Source organism: Ambystoma mexicanum, chromosome 7p, assembly GCF_040938575.1.
Source record: "Ambystoma mexicanum isolate Mex_15411 chromosome 7p, UKY_AmexF1_1, whole genome shotgun sequence".
NCBI lineage: Eukaryota > Metazoa > Chordata > Amphibia > Caudata > Ambystomatidae > Ambystoma > Ambystoma mexicanum.
The window spans coordinates 626,786,873-626,802,834 of NC_090939.1; the positions used below are offsets into that span (position 1 = coordinate 626,786,873).

Sequence of the window (15,962 nt, forward strand, 5' to 3'; positions counted from 1 at the left end):
TTCTGCAGAGAAATACACAGAGGACCCATCCTTTCCACTATTGTGCCCAACACTGGAACATGGTACATAAGGAAATCTGTACCCTACAGGCCTACTTAAAATTCTGGAAAAGTCTAAAAATGTTGCTCTTCTTTGCTTAACAGACAGAGCAATTAACATACACCCATCAAGCAGCAGAAACTACACTACTCAATAGTTCGTCATTCATGCACTGACATAAGTTACCTAAGGGAACGCCATACTGGTTCTTGACTGTCCACCCAGAACACAATGCACCACACCCACCAGTCTATTATGATTATAAGACATCACATCAAGATACTGTCACAATATATGATATGATATGGCATTTGTAACGCGCCTATACACAAGTGGTTCAAGGCGCTTTTCTGTATTCCTGAATATCTAAGCACAACGGAAACACCAAGAACACTCCCTACCTTTTGACTAACCCTCAATTTGTCATCACCTTACTCACCACACACAAACACAAACCAGCTACCCGCATATTTCTTTAAAATAAAAACCTGAATCTTTGAAAATCATAGACTTACAACTCTAACTACAACTAAAATACTCAGCCTCTGGCCAACACACGCCTACACTATAAGCACAAGGCCGTCCCTCTGGACACAAAGCCTCCTACACTTCTCACCTAGAAAGCCTGCAAGCACGGGGAGCTCAGGGTACTTTCGATCTGCACCCTCAACACAAAACGCTGCTGTCTTGCCTATCCCTCTCCTCCCAACAAACCAAGCACCCCCCCACTCTCTTCCAGATCCTCCAGAGCACATGGAAACCATGCAAATCACAGTGGTGCGTGGTACAAATCCTAGTAACATAACATAACCCGGGTCCATAGGTAAGGTTACAGGTGGCCCTTTTTCACAGGGGGAGCACCCAATTCTTGTCCTCTGATTTGCTTTCGACTTTGGTCTCTTCTGCTCCATTGAGGTGCATCAATATTACAACTCACAAAATTCAGTAAATGAAATTAAAGCTCAGGTGTGTTGTCAGTAAGGACATGGCCTCATCTGGTAACCTTACCCATATGGAGTGGTGATTCCAGGTGCATCCTGCTTTGAACAGACTCTTAAAGATGTGGCCCTCTTGTCCCCCTCTGGCCTGTCGCTCCCCTCTGCTTTCTTGCCCACTGCTCCCCTTCTGACCCACCGCTCCCCTTTTGTCCCACTTCTCTTCCGCTCTTGCTCCCGCTCAGCTTTCTTGTCCATTGCTCCCCTTCTGCTTTCTTGTCCATCCATCTCTCCCCCTCTGGCCTAATTCTCTCCGCCTGGGCACCCACTCCCTCTCTTGTTGTTGCCCCTCATGCTTTGACAATTCTTTTTAAAATACTCTTTTATTAAAAAAAGCAAATTTTAGACCTTTTTTGTGGCTGTTTTTGCAAAAATGGGCAATTTTGTGTTTTTCTTAAACAGACAATTGTGCTGTATTTTTAGCTATTGTGAAATCACTATGAGCTGGCGAGATCTGTTTTCTGAATCAGTTAATCACCTTGATCAATGGCTGTGTGGAGCAGCACTCCAGATAGGCGTGATGTAAATTACCAATAAACGAGTAGATGAATTGGCAGATCTGAAAAATGTAAGATGGCTATGTGGGGACCCAGCCTCGTGGATCAGAGCGGCCGCCATGACCTCGTGAGACTGCAATGGAATGTGAATGCGCTAATCACGTTTGCACTTGTGATGGGAAAAGGTGGAATCTTGAGCGAGTTGCCATATTCAAGAGACGACTCCCTGAGTCTAGAGAATCATCCACAACAGAACTAGCAGAATAAGCACCAGAGTACCCTGAACCATACAGACAGCGTGCAACCAGTTTGGAAGAATTCCGAGAGGAGAGCAGCGCAGGAGACATGTCACAAGAGGAGATGGAGGTGCAAAGCAAAGGTGACATTCTTCCAAACGCCAGAGGAAATGCTGGAGCAGAGATTGCATCATTGAGACCATTGCCTGGCGAGAGTCGTCCCCAACGCGAGAGACGGAGACCGACGAGGTACATTGACTTCATAATGGTTAAGTAGCAAGCTACTCGACAAAAGGAGGTATGTGGGGATGCAGCCGTGCAGGATCACGCCGGACGCCATTACCTCGCGAGACTGCAATTGAATGTGATAGCACATGCGTGCACCAAGCACGCATAATGGAATGAGAGCAGAGCAACGGGGCGGAGCACAACAACGCTCAATGACGTTCCTCCTGACATAAGGATTGAATGACTCTGCATCCATAATTATGCAAGGACTCATGACTCTGAAGCTGTATGAGAGACTGCAACAACAGTGAATTAACTGCTGTGTGTGTGCATGGCCATAGAGACTTTGATACTAGTAAGTAGAAGTAATTGCTACCATGTATGGCAAACAACTATGCACTGATTAAATCCAGCAAATCAATCACAGTGTGAAGTTTTATATAAGCCACTACAGGCTACTTTACCCTACAGCAAGAATGATAATTCAGCGAGTTGAGCGCTGGACCTAGACATCTGTTTTCAGCTTTACGAGATGCAGATTTGAATCCCTGCAGAGTCGACTGAGTGTTTCATCCTTCTGAGGCCGACAAATGGAGCATCCTTAAATTGTGTAACCATTCAAAATATTTTACAGCACTTACAAGAATGAGGAGTCTGTGCTCAAGCACCTTGAAGCCCCTTTTTGCTGGATGGAATTATCAATAAAATGTCTCAGACCAAATAACCAGACAGACTCAAAGAAGATGGTAAAATACTACTTTTATCTCAATGAAAGAAAGCAGGGTTAATCGTCATTCATAAAATCGATGTATACAGGATCACAATGTCTTCTTGATTAGTTTATATAATGCTAGATGTGCCATCTATGACGCCATCCTTCGTGGCCTATTACAAAAACCTATTGAGGGGTGGGATTGGATTAGGGGAACATGTCTACATTTGGAATGCATGAGTGTTAGTCTCTCATTGGCGGCCCCTTGTCTGTAGGACACATCCTGAGCTACTTCTACATAAGTACTTATACTGATTACAGCAGAGAATATGGCAGCAGAACAGTACTTTGTAAGATTGTATGTAAAAGGGCATGGCACGCTTTTCTGATTGGTTGGCAACCGAAATCCAACCTTGGACATTCGTCTCGCTAGCAGCATGTACATAGAAACAAAATTGAGGAGCTTAGAGATACCTTAACTCTCCCCTTGTTTTCCCAATTAGTCTATCCTCTCTTAGCAGTAGTCCTCAAGCCAGTGTCCTCTGTTGGAAGATTGACTTTGCCAGTCTGCACTGTCCCGGAACATTCAAGGGAGTGTAGGCACACCATTATCTTAGTTTCAAGCCTAACGAATATCCCTTCATCACATGTTAAGAGACCACAAATTTCTCCATTTTGACAGTGTATTTAACACTATTTGATTCAATTATACTGGGTGCATTTGCTACTCTTTGCCTTTAGAGACTTGCACACTCTATCCCATATAAAGTTTATACACTTTTAATTGTTCTTGTTCTTCCTAATCTTGAGAAATATGTCCTTCGCACATGATCTGCTCGTGGGACTACCTTCGTATTTTGCCTTCATATCTCGAAATATTTTGAGGTAGCAGGGTTGATTGACATAAGCCGTCGTCCATCTTCTTCTAATGGTCGCCCTAAATGTTGAATATGTACCACTTTTAAGAAAGCTTCTATATGTTCTTTTCTACCTTGTGTTACGGCGTATTTAGAGTTATTGACAGTGAGTCACTTCATTCTTCTTTTTGTTCATGATTACTGTTTCATTGGGTACAGGTTCCTCTTAGTGCTCCAGTTACATTGTCATTCTTAATTATTTTCATATTGTTTCAGCATAGGTTCTTATATCTTCTTTATGACATTCTTTTGTTGTCGTAAGACTTTGTTTTAACGTACATCCATTCTGTTCAGGACATCCTTCTTGGTAGCATTCCTCCACTATGTCAGCTTGTGGGTACACTATCAATGGTTGCCTGAGTCCATATCGTCTCTCATATACTCAAAATGGTACAGGAATATTGCAAGGATTCATGCACAGGTTCCCACTTGTGGCTCTTTGTCTGTCATTTCAATGGGATGGTGCTAAAGGGCTGAGACCAGGGAGAAGTTGTCCGTCTGCTCCTCTACATTCCCCCCTCTGGTCGAGTTCTCTACCAAACTCTTCACCTCCGCTTCTGAAATTCCTGCTTCATCTTCTATCATTTCATCATATTTTCTTTTCTTGGGGACCCATATCTTTGTCACCCCCCTCAGATTACCAGCATTTTTTATTTGTTCATCCACATTCCGGGGCATCAGATTACAATCTCCTCCTGGTGCACAGAATATCCATCGTCCCACATGTTTCTTCAGACCCATAGGATAATAGAACTTAGTTCCTGGAGGTGCAAGGGTTCTTGTGAATACTGTCTTCACTTTGCACTTGTTCATCAGTTATAGTATCATTGTCATTCATTATTTTCACTCCAATATCTTTCTTGGCTGTCTTTTTACATTGTCACACAATAATCTTTATGAGATAGAATCCTAGCAATACAAACACTAGTCTTGCTCCAAGCATCTTGAAAGCATTGGCTAGCCAGGTCAGAATCAATGAAAACATAGATGTAAACCAATCATCATCTTCAATTTCGCTCCCTTCCTCCACCATCCTTGTGTGCAAAACTGACAGCATGGTTATTGCTTCTGTCAGGGTTCAATTGTGTCCATCATGAGAGGGTCTAAACGAACAGCAAGAAGTGCCGACCTTGGCGCACACGCCTCCTTCCATTGCTGTAATTAAGTCCACAACATAGCAATTCTAGGGAGTCATTCTTCTCTGATTGCATTGAATAATGTTATTGTTGCATTGATTGTCTGCAGCAGCTCCCATCTTGTAATCTACAGCCACTTGGTGTTTACTGTAGCTTGAAGTTCTAGAAAGAATATAGCTTTCATTATCATTGCTGTCTTGCTGAACAATTTATGCTCATCTGGGATATTGTCATAAGACTCCATTGATTTTGTGGAAAAATAATTGCTTATCTTTCGTCAGCAGAGTTCGGGTGATCTCTACATCTTTAAATGTTCATCCATTTTTGGAAATTCAGCAATACAAGGTCTCTTTGGGGAATCACAAAGGCTGGTACGTGTAGCATTACAATAGTGCATATTCCTCCCCAATTCTTAGGCAATTGCTTGTAGGCTCTGGATCCACAGGCCCAATAATGATCCATTAACACTACAGTTCCTACATTCATTCTTGGAACTTTAATTATCTGTCCACATCCTTTATTTTTCACAACCAGGATCAGGCCATCGTTCCTGAGGCATGTTGTTGCATTGTTCAGTGGTATTATAGAAACTGGTTCTGTTTCATTGTCGACCCATGTGAGTAACTTTGAATACTTGGCCCATTATTCCACCCATTTGTCACTTACTATCTGCACTATACTTGCTGATTGTGTCTTCAAAAGATGTACAGGGCAAGTCAATAGCCCTTCTTTCCATCTAGTACTAGTGAAAACACGTCCATATATCACTAACTGAGGTCTTTCTCCATATCTTGACTCTCTTGGTTTTTCAGTGATGGCTGAGCAAGTCAACTTCTTCATCTGGATACCCTTTATTTATTGTCCTATCTGGGATGGATACATGAGTGTCTTGCTTGTCCATCCTAATCCATTTTCCATCCTTCTGGTTTTCACATAGGTACCTACGTATGGGAATGCCATTTTGATCGTGATCGTAACATAGCCCATTTTCCTTCAAATTGTCCTCTGGTTGTGCATGCTGCTAGATGACTGAGGCATTTTGCATCATGTGAAGACTATTCTCTTGCAATAAAGGTTCTTGCCGCATTCATGGCATACAGTATTAAGGAACAAACATAACAGCTTTCGCTCAACTCTTTCATGTGCTGGTACCATGTGAATTTTCAAGATATGTATTTATACTTTCAAGGTCCTCCTCAACATTTCTTTTAAAGCAAAATAACCTATTATATTACAGGCTATTTGGGCATTATAGTGGGGGCAATAGTAGATGTTTCATTCTCCCCTTCACATAAGTGCCATTAATACCCTCCATGTTAGTGCCATATTCTGCACCATTTCGCAATGCCATAAAAATAAGGAGAACAACACAAATCATGATAGCAGCTGATATCACCATCAACATCACATAAAACCCTATCAAGTTTTTAGATGGTAATGAATCTCTAAAATGCTGAAGCCTCTCCTTTGTATGAATATGCAAATGTATTACCTTCTTTTTAATCAATTCTATATCAGAAATTGGAGTATTGTTTCAATTATCACTCTCCAAACAATCCAACTGTTCTTACGGTCCTCCAAGAATGCAGCAAGGTTTATTCCTCTTTGAATCAAAGCTGGATATGTTTGAGACATTTAGGAAAAAAGAATAACTAAGAATGTATACACCAATGTAATGATAGGTATCATAAACGAAGATCAGAAATGTTTTTTTCTTTTCTTTTTTCTTTCAAAGCTTGAACTCTTCTCTCATTGTCTCTTTAGGTTTATCTAGGGAAAGTGTTAAAAGATCACTGTAAATTAACCATTTCATAAGACAACCCTAATCTAACATTTGTTCGCTTTCTTTATCTGTGTTCTTGGTCATTGATTGCATTGTCATTTGTTGCCACTCTTCTCTTGCTTAATTGTGGATACTTGCTTGACTGGGGGTAGATGCAGGAGAGGTCAATGCTTCACCTTTATAGGGCTCGATATCATGCAGATGGATCCAAGCCTGTTGGTGTTTGAGTTTCACTGCAGTAGGGCTTACTTCCTCCACCTCATAAGGTTCATTGAATTGAGGGGTATTGCAGGTAGGCACACATTTTGTCACTAGCACCTGGTCCCCTGGGTAAAGTACTGAAGGTTTTAATGAGTCTTCCAAACTAGTAGGCAAATTGTCTGTTTTATTCACTTTTGACCCATCCTGTTGATTCTTTATCCGTTGAGAAATAAAATAAATACTTTGAGTCATCGTTTTCAAATAATCATGCATCTTGTCACCTAATGCCTTCGCTACACTGCGGGTAGAGGAGTTCCTTCTCACACAACACATCTCCACACCCACTTTCACAGGAGGTCACACCCTTGATGCGATCTTCAGCACTACAAACATATCTAGCCAGCACCCCCAGCCCCCTCCCATGGACTAATCACTCAGCAATTTACTTCCCCATACCTCTGAGCACAGCGGCTGGTGGTGAAAGGCCCACACAACCACCACCAACCACCTCTCCTCTCCTTTTACTATGGAATAAAATCGCAATCATCCCAGATCTATCACACTCCCTCCTCAACTCTCTCCCTACACTTTCTCTTCAGGAAGAACCCCCAGTGATCGAAACCTTCAACCCCTGACTTACAAACGCCCTTAGACCCCTCACCCCAACAAAACGGACCTCTCAGAGATCAAGATCAACACCTAGATGGTACACCGTCAATCTCAGATCACTAACAACCCTCAAGCACCGGCTGGAACTGACCTGGAGAACCAACCCTACAGCCCAGAACAAAACCACCCTAGCAAGAACAACCAGAGCATACCGACTGGAAATTCGAAAAACCAAGAACACATTCTATGGGAACAGAATCATACATGCTCAAAACCCGAGCAAGAAACTGCACAGACTCATATCCGAATTCAAATCCCCGGCCTGCTTAAGCCACCCCCACCCGTCTCCCAAGCCCTATGTGACACCTTACTTCCACAATGTCTCTATCGACAGACACCCCGCCATCATCTCTAAACTGGAACACATGACCCCGCCCACTACACACCCACAGGCTGACCTTTGTCAAACCTCCCACTCGTTACAAATCTTTGACTCTTTCTTTCCCATTTCACACCAGGAGTTCCACTCGCTCGTAGCAGATAGCCACCCTTCAGGCTCCCCTGAGCACCCCTGCCCGCCCACACTCCTCAAAAACATCCTAGCCTCAACCTGTGCAGGTAGTATTGCATGCTCAATCCTCAATCACTCACTCACATCAGGATCCATCCCGAAAGCCGTAAAAAACCTCCTACATGAACCCCATCCTCAAGAAAACGACACTCGACCCACTCCTCCCCCAGAACTACCAGCCAATCTTCAATACACGCTTCATTGCCAAACGCATGGACCGTGCAGCATACAAGCAGCTTGGCTTATTCACTGAAGCCAACAACCTCCTAGACCTCGCGCAATCGGGCTTCAGGCTGCTCAGGGGAACAAAATCCTTCCTAGTCTCGATCTGGGACAACCTAAAAAGAGCAGCCGGTGCAGAAGGCTGCGCTGTACTCATCCTACTTGACCTCTCTGCAGCCTTCGATACCATTGATCAAACAATTCCACTAGACAGGCTACATGCACTAGGAATCAGAAACACAGCCCTCTCGTCGATCTCCCCTTTCCTCTCAAATCGATCACAAATCATGCACCTCCACCTGTTCACATCCACTGCACGACCAGTAAGAAAAGGTGTCCCACAAGGAGCATCCCTATCTCCCCTAATCTTCAACTTCCGTCTGAAAGCCCTGCCCGGAATCATCCGCTCACACAATCTTACCTGCTACAACTATGCAGATGACACCCAGATCATCCTTTAAATCCCCAAATCCCTAGGATGTGGGAGTCCGAACCTGTCATCATGCCTCTTGGATATTGACCATTGGATGACGACCAACCACCTCATTCTCAACCCTGGGAAAACCGAAATCCTAGTTTGCGGGAAAACAGCCCTCCTTCCCCAACCGATACTGTGGCCTCAATCCCTAGGACCAGCACCAGCAACTTCAAACAAGGTAAAAAACTTTGGATGCACTTTGAACACAGATTTATCCCTCACCCAACATACCAACTCTGTATCTAAAACCTGTTTCTTCCATCTACGGATTCTCGGGCGTATTTTCAGTTACCTCACCTATCCTCATCGCTTCTCAGCCATCAACTCCATCATCCTGTCCCATGCAAACTGCCTCTACCTAGGTGCTCCAGCATTTCAACTGAGGAAACACCAAAGAATCCAAAACGCTGCCATACACCTGCTCATTAACCTACCTCCCAGAGAACACATCAGCCCTTCACTAAAAGTCGTCCGTTAGCTCCTGGTTGGTTGATGCACTACCTTTAAAGCCATGTGCATCACCCACCGCTCCATCCACAACATCGGTACAGAATTCCTTTAGGACAGAATCGTGCTCTACCAGCCCACAAGGAGTCTCAGATCTCACACAGCATATCGCCTAGTGGTCACACTTTACAACTCCTCCAGGCTGGGAAGATCCTCGTTCTCTGTCCAAGTGCCAATTATCTGGAACTCCCTACCACTACACATTCTCAATACAGAAAATCACCTGAAATTCAGAAGGGCCCTAAAAACCTGGCTTTTCCTAACATCCTCTTAAACTCCTACCCCTTTCTAAACTAAGTTGCCAAACTCATCATCCCTATACACAAATTACAGCACAGATGCCGGCAGCTTTCGCAGCGGCACACCTCAATAATTTATCACCCTCATGCACAAAAACACCCATTCCTGATAAATACAGCAAAGAAGCCAGCAGAATTTGCTGAGGCACACTGCAATAAACCTTACTTCTCCTATTACGGATTACAGCATCACTCGCATCGGCCCACCTTGACAAACTATTGCCCCATGCACATCAACACTACTACCCGATAAATACACCAGGGAAGCCGGCAGCATTCGCTGAGGCACACCACAATAAACTGCACTAGCCCTTGACATCTCAGACCTTGCTCCAGAAAGACCACGAACTATGAGAAAATGCCATCCACATTGGACAAGGAAAAGGAACGCTGCAGCCAAACTACACTAAAGCATATGGTACGTATACCTTACACCACAACTAACATCCATGCATAAAATGTAGCCATGGCTATGCCTTTCCAGTCTAGCAGCGCACATAGCGGTCCACACTGAAACCCCTGATGTACCTCAACACCTCTACCACTAGCATACAGTGACTATCAAAGAAAGAAAATTCGGTACAGCTGGCCACACATCGAATATTCAACAATAGCACCTTATCCTAAACCACCAACAGCGCCCACTCACATGCCTGACCTTTGGGCTGCTTAGTGAAGCCTAGCCAGCCACCTAAGTCCTAAGCTAAAATGCACACAAGCATCAAAACTCTTAGAATCTCCACCACATTGACTGCGGTCACCGAGGGTGTTCAAATCACAAAGCGCATTGAGGCCATACAAATGGAAAAGAGCACTATAAAAATCTGAATACAATACAATACAGCGTCCGTTCACCAACTCATGGGGCTTTAAATGGTGATCTGAACCAGGCTGATTGTGTAATGCATACAACGCTGGGGGTAGGCAATGCAGCCATTCCTCCTTTAATGTTATTTTAAGCTTTGCTATTCTCTCTTTCAAAAGGCCATTTCATTTCTCACATATTCCATTGGCTTGTGGGTGATAGGCTGTAGCAAACTTATGCTTGATGCCTAAGAGTGATACTATATTTTCAAAAGTTAATTCTCAAAGTTTGCCATATTGTCAGATCGCAAAACGTTGCATACCCCCCATCTTGGAAATACTTTGGGGACTAGAAACGTTGCAGCGCATGCAGCATCAGGATGCATGCACGGACCTGCTTTGATCCATCTAGAAAAGGGCATACTACTACTAACATGTATCGATAACCATTACATGTTTCCAACATATTCATATAATCTATATGCAGATGATGGGAGGGGCCATTGTGTCTAGAGATTACTCTCACCGTTTGCAAGGTGTATCCTGCTGTAAATTTCGGGCACACGATACAGTTTACAAGGAACTGTGCCACATGTTCACTGAGGCTTGGTTCACACCAGTCTTCTGCTATTGTAGCATCTAGACTGTCTCGAGTCACATGTGCTGGATAATGGAGCTGCTCCAATGCTACTCAAAACAATGCTATAGGCATAACTGGCTTTCCTGTACTGTCCTGCCTCCAAATTTCCCCAGTGAGGGATAAGGAACACCCCTGATTTTTCCATAGCACTGTGTCTTATTGTGATGCTTGTTGTATTTCAATTAACTGCAATATACATCATATTAAACCCTTGTTTATCCAACATGGATCACCCTGCTGCTTTCTTTGTATCTTAAATCTAATTTTCAAATATGTTTAAATAATATGCAGCATGTTTGGCCTCTAAGTCTGCGGCTTCGTTCCTGCGAGAGATTAAATCTGTTATTTTCTAATGTGCTGTGCATTTCATGAGGGCTATGGTTTCTGGAAAGTTTAAAGCTTCAATAAGTTTGTCTAATAGGCCCGGCTGTTTCACTGGAATGCTGTCTGCGTGGTGGAAGCCCCTCCTTTTCCAATGTGACAAGCCTGCGTGTACGGTTGATGTCACATAGGCGGAGTCAGAGTACACGTCACTTCCTCATCCTCAAAATTCTGTAGTGCAGCAGTTCTCCTGTATTCCCTCTTTCTTCTCTGGTTTTTTCCCTGCAGCACTTTGAAGCAGTCTCAGGCAACGTTAAACTTTGCACAAGTAACCTACATAATATTGCCCTCTGAGAAATGCACGCTGGAATTAGTTTGCAGGGTCTGACCTCTATCTTATTCAGTTATTTTAAGTTAAAATGATCAGTTGTCTGCTGTTAAGCCCAAATTCCTCATGACGTCTAGTGACGCCCCTACTGCCAAACTGAAAATGAATTTACAGACATTTCAAGGTAAATATCACAGAAACATTCAAAAACTGTCATTGTGTACAGTGTAACAAACGATAACATGATTCTGCCCACTCTTCCCCTCTCAGCATGGTAGTGGGGTCACTGACAGGGCTTTTAAAGTGTTTTGTGAGTCCCCGGCTGAAACATTTTGCAAGGCCCCCTTGCTATTTTATGCACTTCTCCAGCGGTACCATGAATAGTAGACACAAAACCTCTCAATTTGTGTTTGAGTCCAGGGCGTCCATATGTGAATGAGGCCCTCTGGATCCCACATGTGCTAAACTAAAACTGTCTGTTACTACATTGCACTAACCATCAAAACCATTTGTAAGGAAAATTTAGAGACTGAACACACTGAAAATCTTGCAAAGATCATGTCCTGGTCGCCCAACATATGTTCTTTTCCACCAGTGTCTAGGGTCATGAAACATAAGCCTATCTTTTACACTTTAGTCAGATGAACTCTGTGCACATTGATGCTAATGTGAGCTTCACTTTGAAATCTCCATAGCAATACCCCCTGTCATAAGCCTTCCTTATTTCATGTATATTTTGGCTTTCTCTAATGTGCTATTTTTGCAAAGGTTATGTTATGTTAAGTTATGTTGATTTACACCGTGCACCGCTACCACCCATGGGCAGTCTCCAGGCGCTCACGTGGCCCTGCAAGAAAGGTGAATGGGGTGGTTAGTGAGGTTGGGATGATAGGATAGGTTCAGAACCAGGAGGAACTGGCATCTGTGGGTGTTGTTTTGCATGTGGGAGTTGGTGCGGTAGGCAGCGTGCGTTGTAACTGTATGAGTAAGTCTCAGTGCATCTGGTGTGTGCGTGTTAGTTTTTGTGTTGGTGTTAGTGTGTTGTGTGGTGTTGGGGTGGGTTGTGGTTGTGCGCACTGGTTAGTGTCCATAAGGGGCCCAGAGTCACGGGTGGCCGTAGCCGTAAGACTATCTTGTGTCTTGGTGTGTACTTGCATTGTTCAAGATTTTATGGACTATGTGGTGTGGTTCACTCTATGTGCGCTTCCAGCATCTCAGAGATGGTGGGTCTGAACATAGAACTGATTTTTGGTTTGGATTATGTGTGGTGTGGCTAGCCCAAGGTCTGGTGTAGTGACGTTATTTATGTTGAAGGAGGGGAAGTGGGAAGGGGAAGTGGGTTAGTAAGTCTGTCGGTTTCTTGGAGCCTCTGATGTGACTCTGGTTACCGCCTGATGGTATCTACCCCTATTCTTGTTTGTGGTTAGTCGGCCCATCTCGCCTCCTCTCTAGTTGTTTGTCTGTAATGTTATTGCTGCCAGTGTCCCTTTGAGGTCATCATTGTCTGTTGAATACCCAGGTTTTGAGGAGTTTCCTGAAGGTGATATGGTCTTCTGTGATTCTAATTTCTTTAGGCATAGTGTTTCAGAGGTTAGCAATTAGACGTGAGAACGCTGTTCAGCCGACTTTCCTTTTTTCCTAATGTTTTGCCTCTATTTGTAGGTTGTTGCTAGATCTTAGGTCCCTTCTTGGGCAGTACCGGATAATCTTGTATTGGAGGAATTCAGCTCCTTTTCTTGTTGTGGGCGAAGCAGAGTGCTTTGAATTTTATGCATTTTCTACTGGTAACCAGTGTAGGCTTTTCAGTGCTGGACTTATGTGGTTTCTTCTGTTAAGTCTTAATAGGATCATGGCTGCTGTATTTTACACCCTTTTGAGTATCTTGGTGAGTCTTTGCGGCATTCCGAGGTAGAGGCTGTTTGCGTAGTCAATTCTTGTGAGTATCAGGGATATGATTGTGAAGGTTCTGTGAGGGAAGGAGAAGTAGGGGAGGAATCCTCTGAGTAGTCGTAGCATTTTTCAGTGATCTTGTTGATTTGTAGTCGCAGGGATAGTTTGTTGTCCATTAGCATTCCTAGGTTATTTACTACATCGGTAGTCTCTGGTTGCGCTCCCATGCTGGCCGGCCAGTCCAGTTGCGGGTACCCTCTGTCGAAATCTGCGGGTGAGAGCATTATTTATGTTGTTGCCAGTTTCAGTTTCAGGTGATTCGTTGTCATCCAATTGTCAGACCCTCCAGCTTATAGCGATTTTGCGATCCCGCTAAATGCCGCGAAAACGGCCGTTTTGCGCTAAATGCCGCGAAAACGGCCGTTTTGCGCAAAATGCCGCGAAAACGGCCGTTTTGTACAAAAACAGCATTTTTAAAAATTATATATGTATATTTAAAAGTAATCCGCAAAAAAATACTGTTTTAAAAAAAAAATCCTCAGGGTGCCAGGTTCTCAACTTTTTTTTACACAAGAAATGAAATGCGCTAACACATCTCATCACTTGCGCCCCCAAAAAGTGCAGCCCAATCCACAAGGGACACATGAATGGGCACATTTTATATGCGCTGTCATTCAGGTGGCCTTTTTCACTTCCTTGATCAAATAAAGTGGCGCTTCTGCCAATTTAAAAGCGCATCCCTCATTTCCAAGGAAGATGCACTTTTAAATATGCAGAAATTGTAGGCAACCCTACGCGTACCGGATGTGGGGCTGCCACTGCATGACGTCTTTCCTCACCCGTCATGCATTTATTTTTAAGGTATGAACTGCTTCTGTGTCGCTTGCATTTCTGTTCCTCAAACAGGATAAAAATGCATTTTTTGGGTTGTATTTTACAGTGGAAGGCCCCTGAAGGGTCTGTCCCTGTGAAAGGCGCTGGGAGCTTGCAGAACACTGTCGGGAGAGCGATTCTATTCAAGATACTGCCCATTTTGATGACAAAAATCGATTTTTATAAATACCGAACATGTGTTGCGGGGGTGTCACCCGCTCCCCATATTCAGTATTTTTGGTCTAGGTTGGTTGCAGAAGTGTTTCCCCTTTTTCCTCAAAATTGGAGGTGGGGACAGAAAAAATGAAAATAACTAAAAAGGGACCCTGCAGAGTCAGATCCGACCTGCGTTAGAGGGACAGATCTGGCACCGCAGGGTTGCAGGGGAAGCAGCAGCGACCAAGCAGTTAAGTAGGGGATGGGGTGGGTAGGTTGTGAAAGGTACATTTTGGGTTGTTTGGCTGAAGTGCAAATCAATTTGCAGCGAAATTGACTACGGTCTTGTCTGCCGCAAATAATTACACTTCGGTCAAACAACCCAGAACACCATTCAAGGCAGCTGGCCAGCGCACAATTTGTGCTACAGCTCAAGCCTGTGGAAATGCGCCGGTCACCTTTGAGAATAAGGTGACCTGCTCATTTCCAAAAATGGGTTGTCTAAAAATAGCATATCCCCCGTTCTTTTTTAAAATGCCCCATTTGTTGAGGATCTGAGTCAAAATCTACATTTTAAAACAATATAAAATGGCTACACTATGAGAGAGAGGGAGAGTGATGGGTGAGATGTGACGTGTTAGGCAAGAAAGCAGAGGGAGAGCAGTGGGTCAGAGGAGGAAGCAGTGCACAAGAGAGCAGAGGAAGCAGTGATGCGGTGGGCCAGAAATCTGAGAGCGAGCAGAGGTACAGAAAGTAGAGGGAGCGTGTGGTCAATGAGCCAGAAAGCAGAGAGGAAGCGGTTGGCCAGAAAGAGGCAGTGAGCTGCAGATTGGGAAAAGGATGTGGGAAGAGTGCGATAGAATGGGAGTAAGGATATCAAGATGCCGAAGCAGCACAAAAGAATGAAGGACCATATATTGCGGGAGGAATTGTAGAGTGTAAGGTGTGAGTTGGGAGTATGATTTGGAGTGTGGCAGGGGCTGGGCAGTGCAAATTGTGACTTGACAGTGTGACATAGCACGTGAGTATTTGTATGACAGAGTGAGAGGTTAAGGAATGAAAGTTGTTATGGGGAGTTGGTGAGATGTGTGTTGGTGAGAGAGGTGTGTGGGTGTTTGGGGGATTGGAGAACATAGAAGGGGAATATTTTCAGCATTACAGCTGATAATGATCAATTTAGTTAATACTATTAGATAGGCATGCACATTCGACCAAAAATGTAGCCAAATCAAGCACTGTTCTGCCAAGCCAGAGAACTCTGGGAATCTTCCTATTAAATGAATACAAAAGATACATAATAATGATACCCTGGCTCTCTTGTAGCCTTGCACTCTGCCTATTTCCTGCAATGTGTTAATCTTACACCATCCAGTTAACACAAAATGTCCCGCAAAAATGCAGCAATAAATAAAGTTTTGTGCTGCAAAATTTGCCATTTCATACTGCAAAATTTGCCATTTCATGCCGCAAAATCCTGGAAGGTCTGAATTGTAGATGTCTGTGAGGTAGTTGTTGAGGCA

At 43.8% G+C, this 15,962-nt stretch overlaps 1 protein-coding gene across 1 annotated transcript in view; it reads left to right on the forward strand.

The window, feature by feature from the left end:
* Positions 1-15,962, forward strand: part of CRACDL (CRACD like) — a 1,245,069-nt gene that overhangs the window by 13,748 nt on the left and 1,215,359 nt on the right. The gene's annotated exons all lie outside the window — the stretch shown is intronic.